This window comes from Carettochelys insculpta, chromosome 2 (genome assembly GCF_033958435.1).
Source record: "Carettochelys insculpta isolate YL-2023 chromosome 2, ASM3395843v1, whole genome shotgun sequence".
In the NCBI taxonomy this organism is placed as follows: Eukaryota; Metazoa; Chordata; order Testudines; family Carettochelyidae; genus Carettochelys; species Carettochelys insculpta.
In genome coordinates this window covers 42462362-42476356 of record NC_134138.1, presented here as the reverse complement: position 1 = coordinate 42476356, position 13995 = coordinate 42462362, and the positions used below count along the sequence as shown (strand labels likewise).

Genomic DNA, 13995 nt, shown 5'->3' with positions numbered 1-13995 from the left:
CGGTGGGAGTGACTGGAAGGGGATCGTGTAACCCGTGGCTATGATCTCCAGCACCCATTTGTCTGTGGTGATCTTTTGCCCTTGGGAGTGGAACGGTCTGAGGCGATGATGGAACATGAGATGAGAGTGGCATTGAGCGATGGTATTGATAGTGCAGCCCCTAACATACCCATCAAACTTGTTGCCTTTGGGCCTGCCCCGAAGGCGTACGGCTTTGTTGAGAACGTCGCCTGGGAGTTCTGTACTGCTGCTGCTGTTGATGGCGCCCCTGGTCGTAGCCTCGTTGATATTGAGCATGCTGTGGTTGATAAGCGTAGCGTCTTTGCTGAGAGTAAAATTTTTTCTTCCTGTATGGGGGAGTATAAATGCCCAAGGTTCTAAGTGTGGCTCTCGAGTCCTTACTGGAATGGAGGACCGAGTCGGTGGAATCTGCAAACAGCTTTTGTGTATCAAAGGGAAGATCGATGATCTTCGCCTATAGGTCTCTGGGGATACCAGACGTCTGGAGCCAGGATCCTCTACGCATGACCACTACTGTAGCTGCTGAATGTGCTGCCGTGTCCGCCACGTCCTGGGCAATCTTTATTCCTGTCCGCGATGCTGCGTAGACCTCTTGAACAATTGCCTTCAACACTGGCTTCTTGTCTTCCGGGAGTGAATCCATGAGGGGAGTAAGCCTGGAGTAATCATCAAAGTTGTGGTTTGCTAGGTGTGCCGCGTAATTTGCCACTCTCAATAGCAGGGTAGAAGAGAAATATACCTTCCTACCAAACAGCTCTAGCTTCTTAGCATCTTTGTCCGATCCCCCCGATTTGTACTGAGAGGCCTTCGACCTCTGCTGGGACGATTCGACCACCAAAGAATTCGGGTGTGGGTGACTAAAAAGGAACTCCGTGCTCTTTGCCGGGACGAAATACTTCTTATCCGTTCTCTTGTTCGTAGGCGGGATAGAGGCCAGAGTCTGCCATGTGGTAGTGGCTGACTCCATAATGGCTTCGTCCAGAGGAATAGCAATTTTGGATGAAGCCGGGGGTCTCAAATTTTTCAGGAGTTTGCGATGTTTCTCCTGCACCTCTGCCGTTTGAATATCTTGCGTGAAAGCCACTCTTCTGAATAGTTCTTGAAATTGTTTAAGGCCATCCAGGGGGGAGACATCCCTGGGGACCATGGCCCCATCTGGGGAGGATGAGGAGGAACCACTGGGGTAAATCTCCCTCAAACTCTCAGGCTCCTGTGGTCGATGATACACTTGCTCCCTGGAGGATTGTGAAGGAAAGTCCCGGGGTTCTAAAACTAACTCCCCTTGAGACAACTGTGTTTCCGTCCCAGATCGAGAGTGTACACGGGGGTATTGAGCAGCGGGGGGGGGGAGGGGGGCGACCTGCCCCTGAATGTAGGCCTGCGGTATCTGTGTTCAGCATGAGGACGACCATAGCAGCATGGGCAAGGGCCTGGGGATGGAGACCTGGACCACGCACCGAGAGTGTACCCCTGATGTCTGGGAGAGCGAGACCTCCACGACGACACAGACAGAGGCGAAACTGGCTTGTGATAGTACTCCAGGGGATCCATTCCCAGAAATGGTGAAGGTGGCCCAAGCCATGGTGACATTGGTTGGAGGAACAGAGAGGGAGGTTCTGGACAAGCCAGTGGAGTCACAGGCCTTTGGTGCGGCGTGTGTATCACGGGGGAGGGCTTGGTGCTAAAGGCAGCGCAGCCCTGTCCGGAGATGGGCTGCGGTGCCAGGTTTTTGCTTTAGCCTTGCCCCTCCCCTGCGGGGCCGGCACCGCCCCCTCCCGTGCCGAGGATCTTGGCCCCGCTGTCGGCGCCGCACTCTGCACACTCAGCTGCGGTGCCGCATGGGTAGTTTCCTCCCGGCTGGTGTCCCTGCACCATTGGTGCCGCCGATTCCGGCGCTTGCCTCACTGGCGCTCTCGGCGCCCTGCGTGCCGGCTGTTGTGTAATCGGAGGCTCAGACTCTGCCATGTGCGCTGCCGCGCCGCCGCTTCCCTGAGCTCGTGGCTGGGGGCTCTGTGCACCGCTCGTCCTGCTCGCTGAACTCGCCGGCAAGGATTGAGCCGGGGAGAGTTTCCTCCTTTTCTGCACCGAGGGGTTCAGAGAGGCTGCCTTCTTCTTATGCAACCCAGAGGGCCCTTCTGGGTGAGGCTTCTCCAGCAACTCCGGCCGGAGAGCCTTATCAAACAAGAGCATTTTAAGCCTCATTGCTCTGTCTTTCCTGGCCCTGGCTGGGAGCTTAGCACAGCGAGAACACTTCTGGGTAACGTGCGATTCCCAAAGCAGCGGATGCATTCACTATGCCCATCGGAGGCCGGCATAGCTTCATGGCATGACTCACACTTTTTAAAACCTGAGGAGGCCATCACGGTGAGTCCTTTACTGTTAATAGGGTACTTAGCACGTAATCAGTGCCTTTTTGCCCCAAATAGCGATCACCGGCCTGCGGGGCAGCGGGTGGCCTAAGTGGCCTTCTCGTCCGCTCCTCTCTCTCTTTTTTTTTTGCTGATATTCTTTGTCCTTGTTTTCTTTTCTTTTTTTTTTTTTTGGTGACAAAAACAACAAATTACATGAAAAACAGCTATCTTATCTGACTCTGGCCTTAGCCTGAGCGGATTCCATCTGCAGCTGATGGTGGTTGAGAAGGAACTGGCGGGGACCGGATCGCGCATGTGGCCGGCGCATGCGTGATCCAGGAGAAACTGCTGGAAGAATTCCGATCTGCGGCACCAGGCGAGCCCGACACCTATTGTGGAGCGCCCATGGGGACCACTCGAAGAAGAAACTAGAGTTATGAAGTTGTGGTCTGAACTTCAGCTGAAGATTGGACTGCAATCCACAGAGTAGTCCTTTGCTGGCATCCAGGGTCTGAGGTACCTCTCTAGTGGAGAATGTTCATTCACATCTTTGGGTGAAACTAATCTAGTGGGAACTTGTTCCCTCATTCAACCTAATATGTTAAACCAATACCCTATTTGGTAAGTTGCTTTTATTTCAGAGTGTGTACGTTGAAATTATTGCTGAAGCTTTCAGGAAGCATCAATGTTGCCACTTGGATTCTGAATAATTAACATTGTACCTGAGGAAGGTTTCTCCAGCACAGTGTTCTATGTAAACTATTTCCCTCTTGACAAACAAGGGCGGGTCACAAGGAGTGGACTCACTTATCCTAAAGATATCCACTGCTCATTAACAGCAATGTATCTAAGAGAGAGAATACCTCAGAGCTTTTCCTTACTTTATGAAAGGTTTCCTTCCTAAAACAATGCTGTTGATTACTATGAAGATATCCAGTGAGTGAAAAGCGTACAAGTACTACAGCAAAAGCCCATAGCACTGCAACTGGCAAGCTCAATAAATGAGCATCTCAGCTACAATGAAAGTCTAGTTTACAGCATGGATTGGTGTGGGGCCAGCAGGGAGCTGGAGCATGGAGGTGGCTCTGAGGTGTGCTTTGGAAGAGTTTGGGCCAGGGAGACAGCTTGGAGTATTGAACACTTCCTCCACCATCCATCTCCCACACACCCTACAAACAGCTCCCCACCCCTGGAGACACACCCAGGTGACTATGCAGGCACGCCTCCACCTAAGTACCTGCTCCCTGAGTGCTGACTCCACAGCTCCCAGCTCATTGGCCATGAACTGTGACAAAAGGGAGCTTCAGGGAAGCAGCACCTACTCATGGAGTCTGCGTCTCTGCCAGGAGCACTCAGGACAGGGACCTACTTGAGTGGCCCTCACCCCCCACCCAAATCTTACTCCTGCCCACACCCTCACCCTCCTCCTGTGCACTCCAAGCCCCTCTTTCTTAGTTAACTATCATTTTCAATTTACTGGCACACTGTTCCACTAGCATGCAAGTTTAAACAGCTTTTATTACAATAAAACTCAGCGCTTATATTGGAAAAAAGACATCAAACTTTAGAAGGCACACAAATTTGAAGGCCTAGATTTATAGAAGTCTTGGATTGATAAAACAAATAAGTAGTTTAAGAACTCAAAATCATGATAGCTTTATTAAAACTAATGCTATTTTTATCATTAATACTAAGCTTATTTTATAATGTTACATTCAAAATTAGTTTTACTAGAGAATCAAGTCCTGGAGGATAATTTATTGCATTTTAATGATTAAGCCTTACCTAATTTATCGGTCAGATTTTTAATGCAACTCATTTCTGAAATGGACCTCCCTACCCCAGTTCACGAGTCTCACTGTCAATTAAATTCCTCAGGAAAACCCATTTCTATTAGGCCTAAAGACATTTTCACATTTTATATTATAGAGGAAATTTTCAGTTGAACAAATGCTCTATTACCATCTTCTGGGAGTCTTATTTTATCCTGCATTATAAACCCCATGCAAACAGGCAATCACATTTTGTCTTGCATATCAAACACTGGCACTTAAGTCTGACTATATTTCATAGAAACAATGAAGTCCTGCGGCACCTGATAGATTATCAGATATTTTGGAGCATAAGCCTTCCTGGGCAGAGACCCGCTTCGTGACATTGCATCTGACAAAGCTGGTCTTTGCCCACAAAAACTTATGCTCCAAAATACCTGTCTATCAGGTGCCCCAGAACTTCTCATTGTTTTTCGAGACACAGACTAACAACTATCCGTCTGACATATTTCACAGAAATTGCCAAGATTGTTTCAGTATTATCTAAACTGCAATAGCACTTCAGCCCAAATCAGGATCAGGGCTTTTTTGTGTTAGTTACTGTAACATGAAGAGCGCGTGCCCCTAAATGCTCAGTCTAAAAAAGGATACAAGTAAAACTAGCACACTTGATAAGCCCTTACCAAATTAATTTCATATGCAAGATATCATCCATTATGAAGTTTAACGTTTAAGAAGGAATAGCAGTGACTGAAATAAGAAATAGACAAAATAAAGCAAGAAACAAACCAGACAGAAAAAATAAGGGTGGCCAGCTGGTCAGTGCCTCTTCATTTGCCTCTCTAAGCCAGTGACAGTCCATCAAACCATATACAGGTTGAATGTCTCCAATCCAGCACTCTGGTCCAGTAACATTAATGGTCCGACATGATTTTAGTTAGCTGGATGAGTGTGGCCAAGTTTCCCATGATCCCACATTTTTTTTTTTTTTTTTAAATACAGACACCACTCCTAGCTCTCAGTGTTTTGTGGTGTAATTTAGCTCTAATTTACCTCCAAATAGGACTAACTACAGTAAACCCTCGAGTTATGCGAGGGTTGCGTTCCTACAACCCCTGCATACTTCACATTTTTGTACAAGTCTAGGGGAGATGGGAACCAGGCTGACACCTCATTCCCAGCTCCCCTGGGCTTGCAGGAAATGGCAAACTGACCACACACGGCTGGTCAGTTTCCTGGGTCCCACAAGTGGCAGGGAGACAGGAACCAGATTGTCTCCTGAAGCTCCTTATCACTTAGCTAGTCAGTTTCCTGGCTCCAACCAGTGGAGTGGAGCTGGGAGCCCAGGGCAGCCTGGCTCATGGCTCCCCTCCATGCCACTCCTTGGAGCCAGGAATCAGAATTTCCCAGCTCTGAAAGTAGAAGGGAACAGAAAGCCAGGCTGCTGCCTGGTTCCCAACTCCCCGCCACTCTGGGGACCAGGAAACCTCTTGTCATCAACAGCAGCCACAAGGAAACAATTTTCACGGGTGGCAGCTGCATTAACCCGAGACACATGCAACTTGGTTGCGCATATCTCAAGGGTTTACTGTACCATCTAGACCATCCCTGATAAGTGTTTAAAGATTGTTAAGAGCAAGTTAGATTCTACAACTCCCTAGGCATTTAATTCCAATGATCAACTACCCTGTCAGTTAAGTGTTTTTCCCCTAATGTCCAACCTAAACCTCTCTTACTAAAATTTCATATAATGCTAGAACTGGAAGGGACCTTAAGAAGTCATTGAGCCCAGTTCCCTGCCCTCTTGGCAGGGCCAAACGCCATCTGGATCACCCCCAGTAGGTGTGTCTAAACGGCTCTTAAATATCTCCAGCGATGGAGATTCCACAACCTCCCTAGGTAACTTATTCTAGTATTTAACCACCCTGACAGTTGTGAAGTTTTTCCTAACATCTAATCTAAACCTCCCTTGCTGCAGTTTAAGCCCATTTCTCCTTGTCCTATCCTCAGAGGCCAAGGAGAAGAAGTTTTCTCCCTCCTCCTCCTAACCCTCTGAGGATATTTATGCGCATTCCTTCTTGTTCCATCACAATCTGAATGTGAGGCTTCAAATGCTCTCTAAAATGTTTTTCTCCCTACCAATGAAGTAGAGTAAGAGTGTGAGTTAGACAATTTGAGTTTTCAGTGCGCATACAGCACAAGAAGAAAGTGTTCCAAACGGATTTTTTACATTAAAGCATAACTAATAAGCATGCAAACAGCACAGGACTACAGTTCCCCCAGTGATATTCCATTTCAGGACTGTATACCAACTTTTACACGTGTCATCCCAATCAGATTTTTATGACAAACTTGGGTATTTTCTTCTGCAATACATATTATTAAATGTAGTGGATTTGTAGTTATGACTGTTTTCCATCCAGCAACTATTAAATGTCAGTTGTTTCTGAGAAGTTTAAGAGCCATCTTTTGAAGTTTTCTGGCTGCTTCTATACATTTGGCTTTCTCCTTGTGCAACAGAGATAGAAAACAATTCTCATACTTGGTGTAGTTTGAGAAATTCCAAACAATTGGCAGCATTAAGAGATTTTATTAATCAAACTCTTAAAAGTTGAAATTGTTGCTAATAAAAAACGATTTTAAAGATGTCAGTTTTTTTCCTAGTTTGAGCATCACATGGATCCTGTGTACGTAGCATTCCCTTCTTGCAGGCAATTTCTAGGAGAAAAGACTCTCCATGTGCTCTTGACTATAAGAGCTCTGTCAAGAATTTATCCTTTACTAGTAGGATATTAAAAAACAACACTTTTCACCTTTTCCACACTAATAATTTTAGCAAGTTAGAAAAAATACCTACATTATCAAGACTCATTAAATGAGTAACACCAACATGAATTACAGTAAACGCTGTCGGATCCTACAGCCCTGGGATGGAGATTGCCAGATACTCAAATATGCTGGATAATAGAGAGGTATACCTAGCAATGCACAGCACTAAACGAAAATGTATTCAAAGTACTTTACTTACAAAGAGTAATATTATATACTGTAAACTTACAGGCTATGTCTCACCACAGAGATCTTTCGAAAGAAGCCCTTCCAGAAGATCTCTTCTGAAAGAGCTTTTCAAAAAAAGAGAGTGTCCACACAGCTCCTGCTCTTTCAAAAGAAGGGCCTTGCAGAGCATCTACACATACTCTCTTTCAAGACAAGGCACTCTTCCTGAAACAGGAAAGGAAGAGCAATTTCAAAAGGAGTGCCACATTCTTTCGATTTGCTTTTGAAAGAACAGTGTGTAGATGCTCCATGGGATCTTTCAAGAGGCCCCTCCTTTCAAAAAAATCTTTCCAAAGAACTTGCTAGTGTAAACACAGCCATACTGTATTTGCTGTATATTTATTTGTATTTGCTTTCACTATACCGGACTTATGGAAGATACAACTAAAAGAATGGTGGTTATTTGAGAGTTCTAGATGATAGAATGCTGGATATGAGAGAGTTTACTGTAATATGGTTCAGTCCATAGTAAGCCAGATACATAAATGTGTGCCAAGCAAAAGGATCTAGTTCTGAGACATATCTAACATATGTTGTTCAAACAAATATTTATATGAGCTTAATCAAAACCGGTTACCAGAGGTATTGCAGCCTGGAGGAACAAATAAAAGATTGTTTGTAAGGCAATTCTTTATTGTAATCCTAATTGTCAAATGTCTCGATTAGCCCCACTTTACATTGTAATACCTACTCTGAAAATTAGCTAGTTTCTACAGTGCTCTCAACACACAGCGTTAAAACACAAGCATTTTTAATCAGTCAGCATCACATACGGGGAGTGCAGTATCTGGCCCAAACTGAGGAAGCTAAGGAGCCAACCAGTGGACCAAATTCAGTAACAAATCATGATAACATGCCACCTGAGGCACTTTGTGTATACACTAAGGAATGTGCCTCTTTGTCCCTTCATTGATCACAAGACATTCTCTAAACGGAGTCTGTGGCAAGAAAGGGTGTTTCCAATTGTTTTTAGTATACTGCTTCTCCAGAACAGAGTTTCACACAATGTATTAAGCTATTCTGATGATTCATCCTGACAAATGGAATACCAAATTCACACCAAGAGATGGTAAATCCTACCACACTGCCCTCCAAACCAAAAGTTACTATGGAAAGAAATCACAGCCATCAAATCCAAAGCATGGACAGGAGCTTTTGGCCCTGGAGAGGCAATGCAGAAACCTCTCAAAGTATCTGCTCAAATCAGCAAGCAGTGACAGCATTAACCCAAAGCTTAATAAGTAGAAAGTTACAACAGAAATATGGTTTCCTTTCTGGGTGCGGTACAGAGGTTATCCAAGTCATATGCAGTTTCCAACATAAGCAAAAGTGTGCTAATCTTGCCAACTTCAATGTTGTTCCTGTATGCATCCATGGCAGTGACTCGATTAGAATAATTTCATCAGTAAGCTGTAGAAAGCTATAAGCAACAGCAAACACCTGCTTCCCATATTCTTTTTCCCTTTGCCCAAAGAGTTAGTACTAGCTAGGCAACTGACCAAATCTTGGTCATTTTTATTTTGCTGGTGTCAGTATTCAGTTTTCTATCTGTTACCGGAAAGTTCATTTTTAAGTTTTCGAAAAAAAGAAGAGCTTTGTTTAGATGCCTTTGTATAGTATCAAGCACCAGGTGTAGCTCTTGCTAGTCAAGCTAGACGTTATAGTCAAGAAAAATTGCTATCTGAAAAACGTGTTTTCACTTCCAAATACTGACTGTTACATTAAAACTGTGCTTTTGTAATGATCCCTCTTGCATTTAAGGGGCTCTCTCACTTCCAACCCTTTGGTGATTAGTACAAATACATCTTGCTAGATCAGGACCAGAAAATTCAACATGGACAGTTGTCCTTTCCTTTGTCCATACAGCTTTGTTGTTAGGAGTGAGCCATGTATCTTGACTCCTAGAACACAAACTTTGCTAGCATGTTAGTGAGCCAAAGTTTCATATATCTGCAGATGAATTAACAATCACATACAGTCACCTGAATTATATCACAAATATGTATTTAGCAGTCCATTTCAAAAATCAAGCTATCAATGACTGACATGGAATTTCAAGTATGCTCAGTAGTAACAGTTTGACTAGAAACCTTTGGTTAGAGAATTAAAGGAAACTCCTACACCTCTGGAAGAGTTCATATAGATCTATGTACAACAAGGAACTTTTCAAACTGAACTTTCTAACCTTCTTACTGTTAATGAGTTTGCACCTGCCTCCCATTCAATACTTTGGCAACTATACACTGAATGCTAGCAAAAAGACTGGTTGCAGGTTGTTTTTCCATTGAGCATCTAAATGTTTTCTCATCTTGATTAAACTAACAAAAACAAAAAAAAATACCTGAACTAGTAATCTATGTATTATGCCAATTACCACCAGTCACTTCTGAACCCAAAAGTCTAATAATTCATGAAGTTTAAGTACAGACAAAAATCTGAACTTATATGGAGAGTAAATATCAAGTCTACATTTAGAAAAGATGCTAATGTCATAGAATTACATGCAGTGAAGTACTGAATCTCTTTTCTGGCAACAGTTTACAGTAAATCCTCAGCTTAGGCGTAGGCTGCGTTCCCAGGAAACCATGTGTAAGTTGAATTTCACACAAGACAAGGGAGCTGCGAACCAGGCGGCAGCCTGGCTCCCCTCCTTGAAGGAGATGGGAAACTGTCCAGCCCTGCTGCTCTAGTCAGTTTCCTGGTTCCCAGAAGGGTAGGGGAATCAGGAGCACCAGTCAGTTTTCCCAGCTCCTGCAAGCAGAGGGGTACCAGGAGCCACCTCATTCCCAGCTTGCTGGCACTCATGATTTCGACTTGTGTTAATCCAAACAACGTACAAGTCAAAACCACATAAATAGCGGTTTTACTGTATTAAAATCTTTCACAGTATAGCAAATTATACTATACTATGGAAGTCAAGGAATGTAGGGTTGAAAAAGCCACTTAACCAACTGCTCCAATGTTATCATACATTACAGCCCACCTAATTACTTGGCAGAGAGATCATGGTAGTGCTCACTAAAAATCAGTAGGCTCCATAGGCTGGAAGTAGAACATTGCACATTAGACACCACTTTTAAAGTGAATATAGTGAAGTACATCCATCTACAATAGCATTCAATGGCAACTCATTCTCTCAAAAAGCCAAGGGGAAGTTAATTTTCCTACTACTCCTCATTAACGGCTGATACAGAAACATGAAGTACAGATGGAATGTGGTAAATCTGAGTACATAGAGGTGATGGCACATTTATCAATAAAATACAAAGTGTTTCAGAAGAACCAATTCCCACAACTAAAGCAACAGACATCTTGCTGCAGCACATTTTTGAGAACAATCGGTTGAGCCTTTGTTCAAAACAAAAATCAGTTTGTTTTGTTAACATAAGCACTTCAGGAGACTTGTATATCAAAAAAGATGGGTGGATGAATAAATGTTGCCCTTCCTCTTCAGTTTCACTACTACTCTGCTTCAGTTTACAATGATTAAATGCACTTCCATTAGGAACTGCCACTGTAAACCATTACCCTGAAATGAGTAAGCAGTTATACAGAAAAAAGCTGATGAAAAAGGCCTGGTCACCTCATTCTAGGAGTCCCTCGACAAAATAATTGCCCCAGGAACTTTTTGTCTGAGCAAAACAAGGCCCTAAACTCAACTGCACTTTTCCATCTGTAACAGTAATTTTGGAACATCACATTAATCACTTTCAAGATTTCAGGAACTGTTCTAGGCACAAAAAGATGACTGTAGATTTAGATGAAAACCACAGACGCCAAATTCAGAAAACAATCAGGCTTCCTGGTACTGCCTACACATATCAGTGGCAGCAATTTAACTTACTGTGTGGAGAAGATATTTTTGTCAGAGGCCTGACAATGTCTTATGGGGAGGATATGCAGGAGAAAACCACGTGGACAAATGAAGGGACGTACAAGGGGACAGAAGTGGGAGTAGTGAGGAGGGAAGTCAGGGACCCAGAGGTAGGGGATATGGACACACAGTGACCTGCAATCAGCTGACGAACTGGGAAAGGGAAAATGGAGATTGGGGAGAGATGTACATGTAAGGGGGCAGAGGAGAGATGATACAGACCTAAGCATGTAATAGTTGCAGGGCTTCCTGAAAGAGAAAGGCAGAAAAGGCAGCACATAAGAGCTAGGTCTACACTCGTCTTGGAAGATCAAATGCTTGGGTTCAATCTTCTGGGGCGCCACTTTGGCGCACACAAAACAGCGCATGCCAGGGTCAGCGTCGACCCCAGAACTCCTCACAAGCTGCAAGGATTAAGGAATGCCAATGGGAGAAGTGTTCCCATCAGCATTCTGCAGTGAGGACAGGGATGAATACAGATGGCTACAAAATCAATTTTGGTACGCTACTGGCGTACCAAATATTGCATAGCAGGCGTCCATATGCAAGGTAAGCGCAGACCCAGCCAAGGAGTTTAACAGAGCAATGGACAGATGCAAAGAGCCTGTGGTGTACACACAATCCTAGGCCTACAGAATCTAAAGAACTGTGCAATGCCCATATGACGTTTTATTGTAAGTTGTCAGCTATTGCTCATGTTTAAGTGACCACTTAGCAACTGGCATAGATCAATGCTTGTCTAAAGCTGTTAACTGTCCCAAAAAATGCATGTACCTGTATATTTACTATGAAGTGCCAGGTCCTTCATCAAGTATTTTTAATCAATTTCTCACATTCCCATTTCAGAAAAATTCCGGTTTAAATGGAACACTGCTAATGTCATGGTCACAGCAGGTCAACAGCAGAGCTGGGTACCGAACCCAGGTATCCCAAATTCCAATCCAGTGCCCCAATAGACAGACTGTGTTGTTTTGTTTTGTTTTTTTTTAAACTACACTTTTGTTCTGAGCAAATTACAAATGTGAAAGCTCCCGCAGAACCAACCACCACCACATTCTGGTAATCTCTCATTTGACCAAAGGGTTTCTCTCCCATTTAGTCAGAAGGACATAATTTGCTTCCAAAGTTAATTGTGGTGCACTACTGTATATCTTGCAGTGTTATCTGAATGGTGTTGAAAATACTGAGGAAAACCAGCAGTTTTTAAAAACTACTATTTGTTTAATGACTAAGTAGCATGGGGAAAAATGCAGGTACATTCATTTGAATGGATCTCGTTAGAGAAGCATATGAAGTCTGCATAATTTTTGCATGTAACTTCATAAAGGCCTTGAAGTATGTCTAAAACTTTGTTACCCACACTCAAGATCCAGTTGTCTATATAAAAGCAGAGTTACTATCTATGATCTCTAATCAGCCTCATTTCCCTCTGAAGTTACTAAGTTTGCTGTAAGGTCAGTCTAGTCTACGGAGTCTAACTACAAAAACTTGTAATTAAAGTAAGTCTCTTAATTTTCACTCAGGTAATAACATCATGCAGATCCCTGTTTAAAATATGCAGTTAGAAGTATGCTATTGTATGTGATTCTCTTACCTAGTAACATGGGGTAAAATGAACATGGATTCTATGCTGTTTGCTCATCACTAGTCACACAGTCTGGCACAAACTTCTCCATACATAGTTTCATGAGTGTGTGTGGGACACCTTCATGAAGGCACAAGAATGAGTTTAACTACAAATGTTAATTCTTCAACCACGATTTTAACCTTAATAATTAGGCTGTGCCCTTGAAAGCATTTATAAAATGAGTTGCTTGGATACATGAAATAGTAATATTTTCTTACGAACCTAGCAATTAGAAGAGCAATTTTAAATAAACAAACGTCAATGCCTAAGGCCTTGTTTTATCATCTTCATGGTAGCTTAGCCCAAACAGGTTTAGTTTTGATTAAAAATGACTGGACTGGCCACACCCAAATGAGTAAGTTTTCAGCTGGCTAAAGTCAATTAAGTATGCTAAGTAGTAGTGATCTCCACAGATAATTTATATTTCTGATCAAATACAGCAAAAAATTTAAATTTCTTTATGAAACCGGAAGAATACTGTATTTTTTTTTTGCTTGTCTTACTCTAAGGTATCTATGTGGAAAACCTTGCTGAAATATTTTAGCTTCCTGCTCTATTTTTAAGCAGGAACAATGAACACGTAGTTTTAAAATCTGTATTTTTAAAAAAGGACTGCAGTGTTTGATTGCAATCAGAAATTAAGATGTATTTGATTAAGCTGCTGGCTTTAACACAACCTTGTAAACTAAATTCATATCTTTGCATGTTAAAACTGCCATAGCAGTGTCCTTTCAAAAATGTTGTCATCTCCCACCAGCATGAGCACTACTGAAATAAAGTTTGGAATTAGCAGTTTTATGTATTAGTCCTTGGCTTCCATTGCTTAATCAGAATGAAGCACTTCACACTGAGAAAGTTATTTTAATAGTGTTCCATCTGCCTAAACTAAGCACTACCAGTTCCACAAACACTTTACAATTACTGCTATTAAGACACATTAAAACTTGTCTGTATGGGTACTTTTAGTGTGCTGGTCCCCAAGAAACATAAGACCTAGAAACAACTAGACACTCAGGATGATGCTGAAAATGCCATATTCTTTTCTGTATCTTTGGAGGAGTTGTATTCCACACATTTCAGTTCATTCTAAGGGATGATCACATCACATTTCATCTTGTAACTATCCACAAGGGAAGATTTAAAATGAATCAGAGACCTTACACAGAAGTCTGAAATAAGGGTACAGCTAAAGCGAGTGCAACATTTTAATTAATACCTGCATGTTTCTCAAGTAATTTTATAAACGCATGTATAAATAATCTTTATATCACAAAATTTCAGTGAAGTCCTTGA

At 42.7% G+C, this 13995-nt stretch overlaps 1 protein-coding gene across 1 annotated transcript in view; it reads right to left on the bottom strand.

Annotated features, from left to right (window-relative positions):
- The window catches only part of YWHAZ (tyrosine 3-monooxygenase/tryptophan 5-monooxygenase activation protein zeta), a 46592-nt gene that overhangs the window by 28749 nt on the left and 3848 nt on the right, over positions 1-13995 (bottom strand). The gene's annotated exons all lie outside the window — the stretch shown is intronic.